The sequence below is a fragment of the Mirounga angustirostris genome, unplaced genomic scaffold, assembly GCF_029215605.1.
Source record: "Mirounga angustirostris isolate CCGP_5_RB_7025 unplaced genomic scaffold, mMirAng1.0.hap1 SCAF_9, whole genome shotgun sequence".
Lineage (NCBI taxonomy): Eukaryota > Metazoa > Chordata > Mammalia > Carnivora > Phocidae > Mirounga > Mirounga angustirostris.
The window spans coordinates 53,657,971-53,677,979 of NW_026991717.1; positions in this window are offsets into that span (position 1 = coordinate 53,657,971).

A 20,009-nucleotide genomic window follows, 5' to 3' on the forward strand; every position below is an offset into this window, starting at 1 on the left:
CAAATGACCGGGCGGGGGGGAGAGAGAGAGAGAGGCAAACCAAGAAACTGACCCTAAACTATAGAGAACAAACTGATGGTTACCAGAGGGGAGTGGGGTGGGGGGATGGGTGACATAGGTGATGGCAATTGAGGAGTGCACTTGTTGTGATGAGCACCAGATGATGTATGGAAGTGGTGAATCAGTAAATTGTATACCTGAAACTAATACTGCATTGTATATTAACTAACTGGAATTTAAAGAAAAACTTAAAAAAAAAAATAAAAAAATAGAATGTCCAGCTTTCAACAACAAAATTATGAGAAGCAGGAAAATATGATGTATACTCAGGGAAAAAAGCAGTTGATAGAAACTGTCTCTGAGTGGGCCCGCATGTTGGATTTAGCAGACAAAGATTTCAAAGCAGTTATTATAAATACATTCAAAGAACTCAAGGAAATCATGTTTAAATAATTAAAAGAATATATGAGAGCAATGACTTAACAAATAGATAATAAAGAGATGTAATCTATTTTTAAAAAAAGAACCAAATGTAAATTCTGAAGTTGAAAAGTATATTAGTTGAAAATTTACTTGAGTTCAATAACAAATTTGAGATGGCAGAAGAGTAATGAATGAACTTGAAGGTAGATTAAAAGAAATTATTCAATCTTTAAAATTGAGAGAAAAAAGAATGAAGAAAAAGAAACAGCCTCAGCGACCTGTGGGATACCAAGTATATCAACATAAAGGTAATGGGAGTCCCAGAAGAAGAGCGAGAAAAGGGGGTAGGGTAGTTAGAATACTTAAATAAATAATGGCTGAAGATTTCTCCCATTTGATAAAAAATACAAAGAGAAAAATATTCGAAACAACAAACGAAAAACAATTCTCATTTAAAAGGGAAAACCAATTCAATGAATAGCTGACTTCTCATCAGAAACAATGGCAGCCAGAAGATGGTGGTATAATATTTTCAGAACTGAAAAATCAAGAATTATATATTTAGCAAAACTGGTCTTTAAAAATCAAAGTGAAGGTCTTCATTCCCTCATGAAGGCTCCTGTGTTATGTAAAACTTAAATAAATCTGTATTCTTTTTACTGTTTTAAAAAAAGAAAGTGAAATAAAGACATTTCAAGATAATCAAAGAATTTGTTGTTAGTAGACTTGCCTTCTAAGAAATAAAGAAATTTCTTCAGGGGTGCCTGGCTGGCTCAGTTAGTAGAGCATGTGACTCTTGATCTTGATGTGAGTTCAAGCCCCACACTGGGTGTAAAGTTTATTTAAAAAAAGGGTGGGGGGAGAAATTTCTTCAAACTAATAGGAGATGACACCAGACATTAACTAAAACTATACAAAGAAATGAAGAACACAAGAAATGGTAACTGTAAGAGTAAATATAAAACACTATAATATTTCTTTCTTTTTTTGGTAAGAACTCCTTTAAAAAACAAAAGATTGTATAAAGTAAATCATAACACTGTATTGATGGGTTTAAAACATGTACAGATGTAGTATGTATGATAATAATAACATGAAGGAGCAATAAGTGGAACTACATTGGAGCAAAATTTCTATATTTTACTGGATTAGTATTATTCCAGTTATTATTAATCTGAAGTAGATTGTGATACATTAAGATGCATACTATAGTTCCCAGAGGAACCACTTAGAAAATAATTCAAAAAAATATAGTAAAAAATTAACATAGGAATTAAAATAAGATAAAAAATATTTATTAAACATAACAAAAGACAATAAAAGAGGAACAGAAGAACCAAAAAAGAAAAAGATGTGATATATAGAGAACAAATAGCAAAATGCCAGATGTGAATCCAACATATTCTTAATTATATTATAAATCTGAATGAGCTATTTCCTTCATTTTGTTAATGTGATGTATTGCACTGATTGAGTTTTGTGTGTTGAATTTTCCTTACATTCCAGAAATAAATCCCACTTGGTCATGGTGTATAATCCTTTTAATGTGCTATTTTATTCTGTTTGATAGTATTTTGTTGAAGATTTTTGCATCAGTGTTCATAAGGCATGTTAGTCTGCAGTTTTCTTGTAGTATCTGTCTGACTTTAGTATAAGGATAATGCTAGCTTCATAGAATTTAGATGTGTTCCCTCCTCTTCAGTTTTTTGGAAGAGTTTGAAGAGGATTGGTGTTCATTCTTCTTTAAATGTTTGGTAGATTCACAGTGTAGCCATGTGGTCCTCGGCTTTTCTTTGTTGGGAGGTTTTGGATTACTGATTCAGTCTCCCTACTAATTACGGATCTATTCAGATTTTCTATTTCTTCATGATTCAATTTTGGTAGATTGTGTGTTATTAGGAATATATCCATTTCTTCTGGGTACCCAATTCATTGGCATACAGTTGTTCATAGTATTCTTTTACACAGCAATCCCCTCCTTATCTCTGGGGGATACTTTCCAAAACCCCTAGTGGATGCCTCAAACCACAGATGGTACCAAACTCTATATATAATATGTTTTTTCCTATACATGCATATCTATGGCAAGCTTAACTTATACATTGGGGGCACACTAAGAAATTAACTGCAGGGGCGCTGGGTGGCCCAGATGGTTAAGCGCCCGCCTTTGGCTCAGGTCATGATCCCAGGGTCCTGGGATCGAGCCCCATATCGGGCTCCTGGCTCAGCAGGGAACCTGCTTCTCCCTCTCCCTCTGCTTCTCCCCCTCCTCATGCTCTCTCTCTCTCTCTGTATCTCTGTGTCTCAAATGAATAAATAAAATCTTTAAAATAAATAAATAAATAAATAAAAAGAATTTAACTGCAATAACTAATAATAAAATAGGACAATTAAAACAATATACTGTAATAAAAGTTTTGTGAATGTAGTCTCTCTCCCTCCGTCTCTCAAAATATTGTCTGTACTCACCCTTCTTCATCTTGTGATGATGTGAGATGATAAAATGCCTATATGATGGGATGAAGTGAGGTGAATAACGTAGATACTGTGATGTAGTATCAGGCTACCACTGACTTTCTGATGCTATGTCAGAAGAAGGATCATCTGTTTCTGGACAACAGTTAACCACAGGTACCTGAAACTGCAGGAAGGGAAACACAGATGGGGGGGGGGGGGCTGCTATAATTCCTTTTATTTCTGTGGTATCAGTTGTAATGTCCCTTTTTTCATTTCTGATTTTAGTTATTTAGGTCTTCTCTCTTTTTTTCTTAATCCAGTTAAAGATTTGTCAATTTTGTTTGTTAATCTTAGTTTTGTTGATATCTCTATTCTTTTTCTTTTTTTTTAAGATTTTTTTTTTTTTTTAAGTAATCCCTACACCCAACATGGGGCTCAAACTCACAATCCTGAGATTAAGAGTTGCATGCTCTACCAACTGAGCCAGCCAGGTGTTCCTCCTCTATTATTTTTCTATTCCTCATTGCATCTGTCACTGCTCAAATCTTTATTATTTCCTTTCTTCTGTTAGCTTTGGGTTTAGTTTTCTTTTTCTAGTCCCTTAATATTTACAGTTTGATTATTGATTTGAAATCCTTTTTCTTCTTTAATGTATGTGTTTACAGTTATAAATTTCCCTCTTAGAACTATTTTGCTGCATCTGAGAAGTTTTGATATGTTGTGTTTTTATTTTTATTTATCTCGAGATATTTTTTAATCTCCTTTGTGACTTCTTCTGTGAACGATCGGTTGTTTAAGAGTATGTTGTTTAATTTCCTACCTATTTCTGGTTTTCCTTCTGTTACTGATTCCTAGTTTCATTCCATTGTGATCAGAAAAGACACTTTGTATGTGTGTGTAATTTCAACCTTTTTAAATGTATTAAGATTTGTGTTGTGGCCTAATATATACTCTGTCCTAGAGACTATTTCATCTGCATTTGACAAGAATGTATATTCTGCTGTTGTTGGGTAGAGTGTCCTGTATATGTCTGTTAGTTCTAATTGGTGTATAGTGTTGTTCAAGACCTCTATTTCATTATTCATCTTCTTTCTGATTTCTATCCATTATGGAAAGTGGATATTGAAGTCTCCAACTATTATTGTGGTGCTGTATTTCTCCCTTCAATTTTGTGATCTAAGTGAATGGATTCCATGTTCATGGATTAGAAAGAATCAATATTGTTAAAATTGTAATTCTCCCTAAACTGATATATAGATTCTATGCAAAACTCCTACAGCCTTTGGTGCAAACAGCAAGCTGGTCTTAAATTTTATATAGAATATCCAAAACAATTTTTAAAAAAGAACAACAAAGGGGCGCCTGGGTGGCTCAGTCATTAAGCGTCTGCCTTCGGCTCAGGTCATAATCCCGGGGTCCTGGGATCGAGCCCTACATCGGGCTCCCTGCTCATCGGGAAGCCTGCTTCTCCCTCTCCCACTCCTCCTGCTTGTGTTCCTGCCCTTGCGCTCTCTCTCTCTCTCTGTCAAATAAATAAAATCTTAAAAAATAAAAATAAAAAAATAAAAAAGAACAACAAAGCTGGATGACTTACAATAGCCAATTTCAAAACTTACTATAAACCTACAGTAATCAAGACAGTGTGATATTGGTGTAAAAACAGGCAAAATATATTATGGAACATATGTATTAATGGAACAGGATTGAGAGTCAGAAATAAATTCTTACATTTATGGTCAATTGATTTTTTTAAAGATTTATTTATTTAAGAGAGAGAGCATGGGTGGGGAGGGCAGAGGGAGAGAAAAACTTAAGCAGATTCTGCATTGAGTTCATAGCCCGGCACGGGAGTCGATCTCACCACCCTGAGATCATGACCTGAGCCGAAACCAAGAGTCTGACACTTAACCGACTGTGCCACCCAAGCACCCCTATGCCCAATTGATTTTCAATGAAGTAGCCAAGACAGTTCAATGGAGAAAGGACAGTCTTCAACAAATGATGCTGGGACAATTTGATCTCCATATACAAAAAAAAAAATTTAATTAGACCTTTATCTCACACCATACCCAAAAATTAACTCAAAATGGATCTTAGATCTAAATGTAAATGTAAAACTATAAAAGTTATAGAAGAAAACATAGGATAAATTCTTCATGACCTTGGGCTAGGCAGAGTTCTTGAACATGACATGTGCAATCCACAAAACAAAATTGATAAATTGGACTTCATCAAAGTGACAACTTTTGGGCTTCAAAAGAAACTCTTAATAAGTTCAAAAGATAATACATAGACTACAAGAAAATATTTACAGGGCACCTGGGTGGCTCAGTTGGTTAAGCAACTGCCTTTGGCTCAGGTCATGATCCTGGACCAAGTCCCGCATCGGGCTCCCTGCTCCGCAGGGAGTCTGCTTCTCCTTCTGACCCTCCCCGTTCTCATGTGCTCTCTCTCTCTCTCTTATTCTCTCTCTCTCTCTCTCCAATAAATAAATAAAATCTTAAAAAAAATATTTACAAATTATATATCTGGTAAAGGAGTTCCATCCAAAATACACAAAGAACTCTTATAACTTAGTTATGAGAAGACTAATAATCCAATTTAAAAATGAGGAAATGCACATTTCACCAAAGAGGATATATGAATGGCTAAAAAAGCACTTGAAAAGATAGTCAACATTGTTAGTCACTAGAGGAATTCAAATTAAAACCACAATAAGATAGCATTACACACACACTAGGGCTATAATTAAAAGGACAGACAATACCAAGTGTTGAAGAGCATGTGGGGAAATCTTTATATATTGCTGATAGGAATGTAAAATGGAAAAGCCACATTGTAAAACAGTTTGATAGTTTTTTAAAAAGCTAAACAAATTTGCCATATGACCTAGAAATTCTACTACTAGGTATTTACCCAAGAGAAATGAAAAATTATGTTCACACAAAGACCTGTACATAAATAACTGTAAACACAAAAAGGAATGAAGCACTGATACATACTACAACATGTATGAACCTTGAAAACAGTGTGCCAAGTGAAAGAAGATAGTTTAAAAAAACGACATATTGTATGATTCCATATATATGATATGACCAGGAAAGATAAATCTTTGGAGACAGAAATCAGATCAATAGTTGCCTGAAATTGGAGGTGAAACTGAGGATAGACTGCAAATACTTATTAAGGAAGCTTATGAGGTTTTGGACATGTCTAAATCTAGATAGTAACAGTGGTTGCACAGCACTGTAAGTTTACTAAAAACCATCGGCTGTATGCTTACAATGGGTGAATTGTATGGTATGTAAACTATATTTCAATAAAACTGTAAAATTATGAAATGAATTTCAGAAATGCTTGTCCGTTGCTGATGGACAGTTTGCTACAGGATCTTTCTGGGACTTAGTGACCAGAGATGCATGCAGAAATGGAAAGAGAAACGAATCTGTTTCAAAAAATTAATACCTTAATGAGGGCCTATAGGGAGTGACCAAAAAAAAAAAGTTCAAGAGAGAAGGCTTGGGAATGACCAGAAATTGTTCAGGAAACTCTCCAGGCTGAGAGGCAAGGCCTAGAAAAGGAGACATACTGGGTAGAGTTCTGGGGACTGCAATGGTGGGGATTTAGGAAACTTTAAAGAACACAGTTCCACCCTCATACTCAAGGGGGCACCAGAGGAGCAAATCTCAGTGTGACTGCAGACCTTTCCAACCCCTGAAGGCAGGGCCTTCTCCTGAGTTCACTGAAAACCTGACCCAGGTTCTTCAGAGACCAGGACTCTCAATTTTCTTTTATTTTCTTACGAAGAGGGAGGGAGAGGGAATTTGCCTGAAGGTGGCTTCCTTTTAAGTCTGAAAATGTGGCAGGAAGAGCCAAGAGAGGCCCTGTGACTCTCTCCAGGGGAGAGGCAGTGATTACAGCCAAAAGAAACTGCCCTAAGAGGAGCTTTTTCAGAATGACACATGCTATTTTCTTCCTCTCCCTCCGTGACTCAGATTCATATTTCACACAGACCTTTCCCTGTGTTTTCTTTCCTCTGCCTTGACCACTAGCCAGCAGACTGTGTCCACAGTGTTTTCCCACTCCTGCTCCCCAGGCGGGATCAGTCTGGTAAAAACATTAGCTAGAAGAGATCTGGTATTTACCAGGTAAATTCCTCTACAAGTACCTTTGCAATGAAAACCTCTATTTAAGAGAGTCCTCCACAGCCCAGCTTAGATCTCACCTAATTCAGGTCATAGTCAATGAAACAAAATTCTAATCCATACCACACATTTGGACAGTCCAGTGGCACTTACTTATAAAAAGATTTGACCTGTAATACTTTCTTTTCCCCAAAGAACTTAAGAAATAAGTCAAGGCAAAAACAGAGCACCTTCGGTAGTTGAAGAATATTTTCCCACAGGCACTTGTTTTAAAACTCCAGTTCCCAGGAAATCTCTGTAAGGACTTTTCCCAATAGTCTACCCTACCTGGACAAGAAAGAGAGAGAGGCTCTAGATTTGAAAAGCAGGGATTTTCTCAGAAGGAAACCATGGGAACTTTCTTAGTATTCAAGCAGGCTCTGGTCCAGAGCATTGTAGAAAATGATCAAGGGATCAGAAATGAATCTAGTTAAAGGAAACAAAAGTGGTATACCAAAGAAGTGAGAGTATGTTGAGGCCTGAGGCCATACTAATGTACTAATGAGAGTCAAGTCTTTAAAAAATACAGTACCTAGATTATATGACAGAATTAATTACATCAGTTGTTCTTATATAGTGCTAAGAGCAAGATTCTTAAAGGGCATCGTTACTGGGGGAAGCCATTTTCTCTCTCCCAGGTCCATAAAATAGAAACTTCCACTTCTTCAAAATTATGAAGAGCATTTGCCTTCCTGCTTATCCTCCCCAGGTTCTCCCCAAGGAAGGACTGACTTACCTGACTGTGGCACTGGGGAAGGAACTGAGCATGCTCAGCTACTTCTGCACCTTGTCCTGGAAACAGGCTGCCCACCAGACAAGTGCATCCCCACCCTGAGTCCCAAACACACAGAAGTCTAGGGTAGAGTCATAGGAAGTGTGGTTGTAAGCCCTGATGTGTGGCTCCTCCACTTTGGCCTCACTCCCATCAAAGCTAACACTTTTCTCTCAATATGTCTAATTCATGTGTCTGTTTCTCAAAAGCTTCTGAACACAAAGGGGGTAAGAGCTGCAGTTTATTGTCTTCTTTAAAGCCTCCAAATCAAGACTTTGAGTAACCGGGCCCCTGAAGTTTGAAAACCAGGGAATAACCCAAAGAAATGACTCTACCAGGAGACTAAATTTACCATATGCCCTTGAGCAAGGGGTGAGCTCCTCAGTCAGGAAGGGAGGCCACCTCTCCCAGAAGAGAGTGCAGCTTGAGGGGCTTGCACATGGGGCAGTGAGGGATGAACGGACAGCTTCCCAAGAGCCTGGAGGGGGGACACCAGCATCACTGCCGGATTCTCTCATGTCTAAAGTGTGAAGTGGTAGCAAGAGCCCCGAATTAGGACCTAGAAAACTTGTATTGAAATCCCAGCTGTTATCAGATGTTCAGCCTTCACCAATTTTGAGCCTCGGTTGCCTTATTTGTAAATGAGCATAAATATCATTCCCACCTACCCTGCAGATTACTGTGAGAATCATTACATCATGTATATGAATGTTATATGTACACTGGAAAGTACGATGGAAATACAAGATCGCATGAAAAAATGGTGAGGATAAGGTATTTGAAGATATTTTGGGGTGGAAGAGCTGGATATTTTCCATTTACTCCTCCAGATCCACTCTCCAATCTGATCCATGTTCTGGAAGCTGAACTTTCTGAACATCAATGGGCTCCCTGGCCTGTTGGCTGCCAGTTGAGTTTAATTGAAGTGGAGCTACAGAGGGGATTAGAGAGAGGGTGGTTCAGCTGCCTGGATCAGATTCCCCAGTATCCTCCCTGCTGGGTCTCTTCAGGTTGGCTGCACCTCTCTATGAAGGGCACAGCTCAAGCCTTCTCCACAGTTTTTCCCCAGACCAGGAGCATTGCCATCACCAGAGAACGTGTGAAAAATAGTTCCTCTAGTCCTACCCCAAACCTACTGAAGCAGAAGCTCCAGGGTAAGGCCCAGCAATCTATGTTTTAACAAGCCCCCCAGAAGATTCTGATGCACACAAAATTTGAGAACCACTGCTGTAAGTAACTGCTGTACTCCCTTTCCTTTGCTTGCAGCTACTCACCCTGGGATACTGTCCAATCCCTTGTTGCTTCCCCCCAAACCCTGTTTACCTTTGTAAATAGTCCTTTCATTATCCTCTCTTCAAGTTAGTCATTTTGAGCATGCCATTGTTTCCGTTCGGTAAACTAAGAAATGATGTAACATCCTTGTGAGACATATGACTAAAATCTGAGGGTTTTGTGTGAGCTTGGGCTGTAATGTTGGTTTCTACCGAGGGCTTTAGTCTGAAGAGGGAAAATGCTAAAATAAGTTGCTACTTGCAAAAGGAAGCTGCTGGTATTTCTTTCATTTGGCTAAGGCCAAAGCTCTAGTGAGCTAAATTCATACTATTTATTTTTCATTTCACACGAAAGTTGATTGGGCCAAGATATACCATTTGAGCCGCTGTGGAAAATAAACAAGTTCAAACGGTCAGTCTGTCCAAAGTATGTAATGCCTAAGACAAAGAGAGACTTTTTCTAGGTTGTTTGTTTCCGCAGGTCTCTGGTCACAGGAACTCTCCTTGTTTCCAGGGTGTAAATCTGAGGCAGAAATATTCAACAGAGGTCAGCAGGGAGCTTCGAGTAAATCCCACTCCAACAAGTCATTTCCTTCAGGAAGAAGCCTGCAGTCAGGGTAAGAAAGAGGCTTTGGGAAAACTCAGCCCAAAGTGCTAACTAACCTGGGTTTTTCTTGCCTTTACAGATGTACACTGCTTTTGCCTACAACTGAAGAGACTGGTTTTCAAAGTGGCATCTCTTATTTACGCATTATGATTTATTAATTTAACCACCAGTAAGAACTGGACCCTGAAAAATGGTGAGGCAGGCTAAGCTTGTCTTCACATTTTTTCTTTAATCCACTTTTTAAAAACAATTCTCTATCTACCCTCCACCCCCGAGGTCCATGGTATCCTCAAGCTATAACCTGTCCCGTTTATAGCCTACCACTTGAACAACCTTCCCGGATTTTCTCCTCTTTGAACTTTTCCAGAGCACACTCAGAATTAAGAGGAGCAGGGTCCTATCCCTCAGGGCCTAATGCTGATGTGATCATCTAATTAGCCCTGGTGGACAGTGGCTTACTGCTAGTAACCCTCCTGCCCAAGGCAGCCCACAAGAGTAGACCCATCTCAGGACAGCCAGCCTTGATGCCTAAGAGCTATATGATCTTGAGAATATTACGAAGAAAGATACAAAGAATCATAGATTCTTGGGGCTGAAAGGGACTGGTACCTGAATACATATCCTAAAACATTACCAAGCTATTATCTACCTTCCCTTTAATTTTCTACTGAAAATAATTTCTACCACTTATTGAGCACCTCCTGTGGGCCAAGGCCTCTTCTAGGCATGTTGTATACATTATCACTAATCCTGAAAGTAACCCATCAAAGTAGTTAGCACTAACCCCAGTTTGCAGTTGTGGAACTGAGACTCGATAGAGAGACGTAGTTCTGAGAAAGTGGCAAAGCCAGGGTTCGTATCCAATTCCAGTTGGCCCGGAAGTCGGTGCTCATTCCACTTGACTGTGTGATCTCCTGAGAGATCCCATTCTAACCCTGCAATTGAAGCATCCTTTATAATGACCTGAATTCTGTCTTCCTCTACCTCCCGCCCATCACCTCCAAGTTCTACCCCTCTGGGTACAACAAGCAAAATTGGCTTCCTCTTCCACATGCCACTTTTTCAGATATTTGAAGACTCCAAACTACTCTAACCATCCTGAAAATATTCAACCTTTCCTCCTATGAAGGAAGTCCCTTACTATCCTACCAATTTCTCTTCAGTTTGTCTATGTCCCATAAATCAACAATAGCCACAGGTTGAGTTTTAATATACATACAGAAAACTGCACAAATTATAAGTATACAGTGCAATTAATTTTTACAAAGTAAGCATTCCTTCCTGGATTGAGAAACAGAAGCATTACCGGATCCCTGGAAGCCCATGCTGTCCTGTCTCTGCATCCCCCAGAGGTGACCACGACCCTGACTTTTAACACATGCGTTGTATAGAAAGCAGACAGTCTGCCTCCTTTTGTGTCTGGCTTTCTTTGCTCAACATTGTGAGAGTTCCATGTCATATTGTGTGGAACTATAGTTAGTTATCATTGCTTTCTGTGTACTTTTCTTTTTTGTGTGCAGTAAATGCAACTTTTTTATTATTTTATTTTTTTATCAAACTATAGTTGGCATACAATGTTATATTAGTTTCAGGTGTACAACATAGTGACTCAGCAATTCCATACATTACTCAAATGCTCACCACGATAAGTGTAGTTACAATCTGTCACAATACAAAGTTAGTACAATACTATTGACTATATTCCCTATGCCGTACTTTTCATCCTAGTGATTTATTTATTTTATAACTGGAAGTTTGTACCTCTTAATCTCCTTCACCTATTTTGTTCATCCCTCTACCCACCTGTGGCAGCCACCAGTTTGGTCTCTGTATTTATGAGTCTGTTTCTATTGTTTGTTTGTTTGCTTGTTTCAATTCTACAAATAAGTGAAATTATACGGTATTTGTCTTTCTCTGTCTGACTTATTTCATTTAGCTTTATACCCTCTCGGTCTATCCATGTTGCAAATGGCAAGATTTCATTGTTTTTTTATAGCTGAGTAATATTTCATTGTATATGTATACCACATCTTCTTTTTTTCTTTTATTTTTATTAATATATATGTATTATTTGTTTCAGGGGTACAGGTCTGTGATTCATCAGTCTTACACAATTCACAGTGCTCACCATAGCACATACCCTCCCCAGTGTCCATCACCCAGCCACCCCATCCCTCCCAACCCCCTCTACTCCAGCAGCCCTCAGTTTGTTTCCTGAGATTAAGAGTCTCTTATGTTTTGTCTCCCTCTCTAGTTTCGTCTTGTTTCATTTTTCCCTCCCTAACCCTATGATCCTCTGTCTTGTTTCTCAAATTCCTCCTATCAGTGAGATCATATGATACTTGTCTTTCTCTGATTGACTTATTTTGCTTAGCATAATACCCTCTAGTTCCATCTACATCGTTGCAAATGGCAAGATTTCATTTTTTTGAAGGCTGCATAATATTCCATTGTATATATATACCACATCTTCTTTATCCATTCATGTCTCAATGGACACTTAGGTTGTTTCCATATCTTAGCTATTGTAAATAATGCTGCAATAAACATAGGAGTGCATGTATCTTTTCAAATTAGTGTTTTCATTTTCTTTGGGTAAATACTCAGCAGTGGAATTACCAGCTCATATGGTATTTCTACTTGTAATTTTTTTAAGAACCGCCACACTGTTTTCCATAGTGGCTGCACCAATTTACATTCCCACCAGTAGTGCATGAGTCTTCTCTTTTCTCTACAAGCTTGCCAACACTTGTTTTTTCTTGTCTTTTTGATGCTAGCCATTCTGACTTGTGGGAGGTGATGCTTTCTATGTAATTTTTTTAATGTGGTAAAAAATATATATAACAAAATTTACTATCTTAGCCAGTTTTAAGTGTACAGTCCAGTGGTATTAACTACATTCACAGTGTTATGCAACCATCACCACCATCTATCTCCAGAACTTTCTCATCTTTCCAAACTGAAACCCAGTTACCGTTAAACAGTAACTCACCATCTACCCCTCCCTCAGCCCTTGGAAACCACCCTTCTACTTTCTGTCTCTGTGAATCTGACTAGATACTTCATATAAGTGGAATCAGACACTATTTGTCCCTTTGTGACTGGCTTATTTCGCTTAGCTTCATGTCCTCGAGTTTTATCTATGTTGTAGCAAGTGTCAGAATTTCCTTCCTTTTTAAATCTAAATATTCCTTTGCATGGATATGCCACATTTTGTTTATTCTGTGTGCTTCTTTTTAAGATTTGTTTATTTATTTGAGAGAGAGAGAACCCACAGCGTGGGCGGGAGGGGCAGAGGGAGAGAGAGAGGAAGTCTTAAGCACACTCCACGCTGAGCACTGACGGGGGGGCTCGACCTCAGGATCCTGAGATCATGAGCCCCCATTCTGTGTGCTTTTTAAAGCACATTGTCTTATAGCGTACCCAATGTTTCTGGTGGGTCTAGCATGAGCAGGTCCTTTCCACAACTCCACCACCTCACTCCCACATTCATTTTCTCTTGCTTCCAATTCTGGCTCTCCTCTGGACACAATGCCCCTTGTGCCGTATCCATCTTTGCTTCCCCAGCACCTAGCTCTGAGTAGAAATACAGTGAACAATATCTGTTAATAAACAAATGAATGGAAGTAGAACAGCCCCATGAAGTCCCTCCTTTTTACCTTTCTGAGCCTGTTTCTTCATTCTTAAAATGAAGGGTTTGAACCACGGATTTCACAAGTCTTGCCTACTTTAACATCTCTAATTTTATGACAGACTCACACTTAACAAAACTCTTCAGTGACCTATTCCAAGGGTTTGGCTAAGAAAAACAATAACAGTAACTTTTAAAGCTACACTTACATGTTCTAGTTTATGTAATTTCGGTTTATTCCCTTGGTAATCCTGTTAAGTAGCGTGAGAATTTAAGGCTCCGTGAAAGAGGATTCTGGACAAGGAAACAGACTTGCAAAGTGGGTTGTTAAGGTGGTTCCCACGAGGGAGAACTTTGCCAGCCTAATTTCTTTCATTCCACATCTGAACTGACAAGCTTCCTAGAGTATGTAGCTGGGAGGTCGAGTGGGGTGGGGAAGGGCACTGTAGGGAAGCTGCAATTCCCAGCTCAGTCACTAGGTGGCCCCTTAACTGCACCCAGAGGGGACAGATGAAGAAAACAACTCCAGCCCCAGAGCCAGGATGGTCCCAAAGGGTCAGTAAACCGAATTAGGCTTTTTCTTGGAGCCTTTTCAGATAAAAAATAGTTAGGAGGCCCTGAGTATTCTGAAATACACTATGACTGGCATTGGACTTAAAATGCTACTCACTCTGTTCCTGGATAAGTTAAAAATCTGACCATAATACCTTATCCTCCATCTTGTGACTTCTGGATCTTATTCTCTCCTCTCCTCCTTCTCCCTCATCCATTAGATTTTTATGAGAGACACAAAGCCAGATTTTGATGGGCCATGGTTGAAACACACTGACTTAAAATGTCTCAAGGGACAGTAAGTTTACAGGTGGATCAGTAGCTTTCCAGCTGGAATTTTTAAAGGACATTAAGCTTACTGTCTTCTAAAAGAGAACACTCTCACACGTATTTCAAGAACATTTAGAACTTCTGTGTCAGATTAGATCAAATCCATACAAATAAATAGTCTCTCCTTGGCAATTGCTGCTAATAAAGTGGTGTATATGTCTCCAGGTATTTTTTCCAAAGTACATAGTAGCATATGTTTCTTCTTCTTTTTTTTAAAAGACTTTACTTATTTATTTGATAGAGAGAGGGATAGAACACAAGCAGGGCGAGCAGCAGAGAGAGAGGAGGAGCAGGCTCCCCGCTGAGCAGGGAGCCCAATGTGGGGCTTGATCCCAGGGCCCTGGGATCATGACCTGAGCAGAAGGCAGATGCTTAACTGACTGAGACACCCAGGCACTCCTGTTTCTTCTTTATAAAAAGGAAAACTGAGGCACCTGGGTGGCTCATTCGGTTACGTGTCTGACTCTTGATTTCAGCTCAGGTTGGAATCTCGGGATCTCGGAGTCATGAGATCGAGGCCCGCATCAGGCTCCTTGCTCAGCGGGGAGCCTGGTTTTCCCTCTGCCTGCCTCTCTCTCTCTGACAAATAAATAAAATCTTTTTTTAAAAAAGTCTATTATAAAAAGGACCATTGATTATACCATAACACCCATTAACCTTACTCCACATTCTCTTCTCTTACGTTGAACATCCATGGGTTTTGGTAAAGTTGTGTTCAATTATTTCCTATTTTATGTTTTAAAAATGATTAGTATTATTCTGTCCTCCCTCAGAATCCTTAAGTGTTTTGGCATTTCTGCTACAAAGATATTTTTGCCAATTCCTACCAATTTTTTGCTATCCTTTCAAATTTGCAAATTTGTTTACTGAACCTAGGTATATTTTTTAGGGTGATTTACAACTTTTGAAACATAGTGCTCTATTATATTATTGTTGTTTCCTTGGTTACAAGCACTACTAACTTCGGGTGGAATTAGCACACTTTTATTGTTCATTCTGTTATTTTCATGGAGGTTCTGTGACCTCCTATTGTATTCATTCTTTTTTTTTTTTTTAAGATTTTATTTATTTATTCATGAGAGACACAGAGAGAGAGGCAGAGGGAGAAGCAGGCTCCCGCTGAGCAGAGAGCCCGATGCGGGACTCGATCCCAGGACTCTGGGATCATGACCTGAGCCGAAGGCAGACGCTTAACCATCTGAGCCACCCAGGCGCCCTATTGTATTCATTCTTTAACATTAGTAATGTCCTGGTGGGTTAAAAGCAGTAAAAAAAATCAGAGACTAAATAAACAAATAATTAGCTGTCTTAGAGACCACAGAGAAAAACTTCAGCCTACACATTAGCATTGTGTAAGGATAAAATGAAGTAGCCAATGTGAAAGCCCTTTGAAAAATACAAATGTATGGCATGCAAATATAATATTTGGCTTGACTTCAAGTGGAAACCAAGAGTTGCTGAAATAATGGCTTCTTAGGATTTAGCAAATGCCTGGGGTCATATATCTGAGGAAAGAGCTGGGAGACACATAACCAGCATCATTTCTTAAACTAGCTGAATATTCTACATTGTTTACCCACAAATGTTCTGGCTACTATTGTGACTTAACACATTTTAGTAACAGGGTAATGGGAGAATGCATTTTTTTTTTCAGTAGTCTTGAGATTCCAACAACTATCAAGGGACATAAATCAGCACGAAGTCTTCAAAGTGGCTGGTCTAGCAAGACAGAGCCAGTGTAATGTGGCTTTTCTATTAGCTTGGCTATAAAGTTGGCTATTAACTTAGCACTTAATTGGATCCTCCTACAGTGGAATCTTAAGAGCATTCAGTCCTGCAGGCTAGAGAACGTGTTGTACCTGTTGAATAGTGTTTAAGGTCCTTTAAAAGTCTGGTTATAATTGAGTAATGACTAAACACGGCTTTATTATATCGGACTTTTAGAGGTGATAGGCATTGTTGTCTACCCACACAGAACTGTGTGCAAAGGGCTGCATCTGAATCCTAGCTCCACCGTTTATAAACTCTATGTCTTTGTTTGTTTGTTTTAGCCTTCATGAGCTTCAGTTTTTTTATTTGTATAATATAGGTAACAGTACCTATCCTTCTTCCTTCATGGAATTGTAAGAATTAAGTTAAACCATGCACAGAAAAGAGTTTTAGGGACTTAAGCACTCTATACCCATTAGTTACGATTACTGAGTGTAACCACCATATTTTACCAATGAGGAAGCTGAGGCTCAGAGAAGCTAACTGATTTGGCTAAGGATCGATCTATGGTGGCAGAGTTAGATCTAGAACACAGATCTCCAGGCCTCTTTTCTTTGCAGTGTATCAATCAGTGCTGTTTTGTGACATTTTATATAAACTAAGGTCTCCATCCATGACTCATTTACATACAATTTATTAGCCAGCTATAATAGGTCATTAAAATTTAACTTCAAGTTTGTTAGAAGCTAGATTTAATTACTGTGTATGTGTAGGTGCATTACTGAACTTCCACCTAAAACTATAGCTAGGCTAGACCCTAAAGGGAAAAGTTTTTTGTTTTTATTTTGCATGTCAGTGCTTGGCTAAAACTTCTGTTTTTGTAAGAGAGTCACATGAGATAATCTAAACTCTAAATCTAATTATGAGGAAGAATCTACAAAACAAACTCAAACCTTGTATGAAAGCCAAAACTTTCATTGTATTTTCATAATCTTTGTAAAATAGCTTTTTTTCTCTACCTTCATCCTAAAATATATTTCAAACTGATATTTTAACATAAAGATGACCAATTGTTGCCTCAAAGATATTCTTTTCTTTAATTCTTTTTTTTTTTAATTCCTTTTTTTTTTTTAAGATTTCATTTATTTGAGAGAGAGCATGAGCAGGTTGGGGAGGGGCAGAGGGAAAGGGAGAAGCAGACTCCCCACTCAGCAGGGAGCCTGATGTGGGCTTGATCCCAATACCCTGGAATCATGACCTGAGCCAAAGGCAAACAACGCTTAACCGCCTGAGCCACTCAGGCACCCCCAAAGATATCTTATTCTAATATTATTTTTGTCTCAATAGATTCACTTTTCAATAATGTGTCTGTGAAAATAGCATTATATCTAAAGGCACTTCTTTGTTTTAAATAAAGCTGTTCTGAGTTTTCCCTTATCCTTAAAATTTACAATGGATTCGGACTAAATAATGTCTAAAATTTGCTTATGACTCTAAGCTCTAAGATCTAGAATTCAGAACTATAAGAACAAACTAGATCAGTATTTATTTTTCCAGCTATACTTGCATGGAGAATTGGGGCTAGTTTCTCTTCCACAGAAAAAAATACATTCAGGCATGTTGAACCTGGGGCCTTGTTAAGGAATGTCTCTCAATTCTTTGTGAGTTTTTAGTAGCTTAATTTTACAGTGTTCTATGATAGAGACTGTCTAGAATTTATATCTTAAGATTTGGGCCCATGTCCTGGCTGATTTTGAGGAAGATATTAAGCCTCTCTGAATCTCAGTCTTCTAATCTTTAAATGTGGTTATTTCAACAGGATGCCCAGAACTTATAAGATTTTTAAAAGATTAGGGGGAGGGTTGGCAGGCAACTAAAGAATCTCAGAAAGAGACTGTTTCAGAGCTAGAGAGCTTTTCAGTCTCGAAAGTGGTAAAACTTGACTACTCATTGTTGTCACCTTTGTTCTGGTGAAATGACCTAACTGCACCCTCTACAAAAAGTAAAATTTGTTGCCTCCCTGGGTCATGGAGAACACTCTGAGGAAACCTAAACCCTGATGTTCTCAGAGGAGAGCTTAGCTAGGTATTCTCATTGGTAACACAATTGTTAGCTTCTAAGTCTGTGCTTATCTCTGCCTGCTTTGTCACTTCTGAGGTAGAGGCAATGTCTCCTTTTCTTTCCGTACAAATCTAAATGGATGAGGGCAGCCCTGTGCCTTGTGCCTGGGGAAATGTGTACTCTTGCCAGAGAAGGTGCTATCCACAAACCTGAAGCTGAGGCCCTCTAGATGTTCACATCTAGAAAGTGAGGACAATGAAACTGACCTTAGAATGTGGCTGTGGGAATTAAGTGAGCTAATGGCGTGTAAGCCTTCTGGCACATAAGGTGCTTGTTAAATGATAGCTATTATGAATATAACCGGTATTGTTTTCCTGAGCCCTCCTATGGCCTCTTCCTCTGGCAGACAGAGGTGGGAGGTGGTGAGGAGAGATGGCAGGAAGCAGAGCAGTGCTCAGTGCGCAGCCCTAAACAGGTGCTGGCCCATATGGTCAAACCCAACTCCTGGAACATGCGTCTGCAAACCTTGGGCAGGGCTCTGGGCAGCAGCTGCACAGGATTAACAGCAGTGAGAACCAAAAGCAGACTGTATACCTCGCATCCTCCCAGAGCTGGCCCAGAGAGACATGAGACTTGCATGTAGTTCAGCCAAAATGTAGGCAGGAGACAAACGTTTGGCCCCTAGTTTACATAGGCTTGCATTCACCAAATGAAACTTCAAATACAAGAGACACAGCCACATAAAACAAAGGGACACTGCTGCCAGGGAGCATGCCCAGGACGGTATGACCTTGGTTTTCACTTCCAGTAAATATTCTTCCCTTTAAGCAAGTGACAACTAGAGCAGGAGTGTGAAGACACCGCTGAGTGCCATTTTGCAAGGATTTAACAAATCTGAGTCTTGAGGATTTGGGGTAATGGAGCACATGGAAGTTTCTTCTGATTAGTCATATAAAGAGATAGTAAGCAAAGCGACCTGCAGAGTAAAAAGGGGCAGCAAGTGTGAAGTAGCTGTCTAGGGGATCAGGTGATACGATGGAGTAGCCAGGGAACATGGAGGGCCACAGGATGTCCGTGATTTCGAATTTTAACTGAGTCCAGTCAGCATGCTTGTAGATTTCTCCCCAACGCTTTGAGGTGTGAAGTCAGTAGGACTTATTGTAATTAGTTAGGGTTTTGTCAGGTAAAAATATGAAAGGAAAGAGGGGCAAAGAAATTGGGAGTATATGCAAGGTTCATGAATGGAAGCTGGGGAAGGAGGGAAGTAAGGACAAAGTGAAGGTGAAGGGTGATGAGAAACGTCAGGGTCAATGGATTCTAAGTCCCAGTGGGGTTGAGGACATTCTTTAAGCAAATTTTGTCACTACAAATCTTTTTTTCCCCCAGGTGTTTAAGAGTGGAACATTTCCTTCCCATCTTCTTTATTCCCACCGTTTTTTTCCTCTTTTCACAGTTTTGTTCTCTCCAAGTTCATGAGGGGTTGCTACTTGCTTTGCTGAGAAAGAGTGCAGATTCTTGTACTCCTGGCAAAGAAGGAGTTAAATGGTGTTATTTGGAAGTCCTTCTACATTATCCAGATATGGCTTAGAGATAGGATTATGCTGATGTCCTTTATTTTTCTCCTTAATTTACAAAGAGCTCTCTTATCTGACATTCTGGTGCTTTGTGGGAATTTTCTTAATAATACAGCCCTACTACAGAGCAATTTTTGGGGAGAACTGCCATCTGACCCTTAAATTGGGGCAGGATTCTAGCAAAATAGAGGCCTCCTGGCCAGAGCCTCTGCTCAGATTCCTAACAGCAACACACTTCTCATCAGAGTGGCTGCAGGAGATCCGATGACAGAGGCAGTTCTATGAGTTTGTTGTGCTGGTCTTTTCATTTACCTGAAAACTATCTTAAATGATTGCTTTCTAAATGCAGTGACACAGCAGTCTGTTTTCTAGAGACGTTCCATTCAATAAACACCTTGCTCTGAAGTTTTTGCCCTGGCAATCCTGGAGGTGCTTGA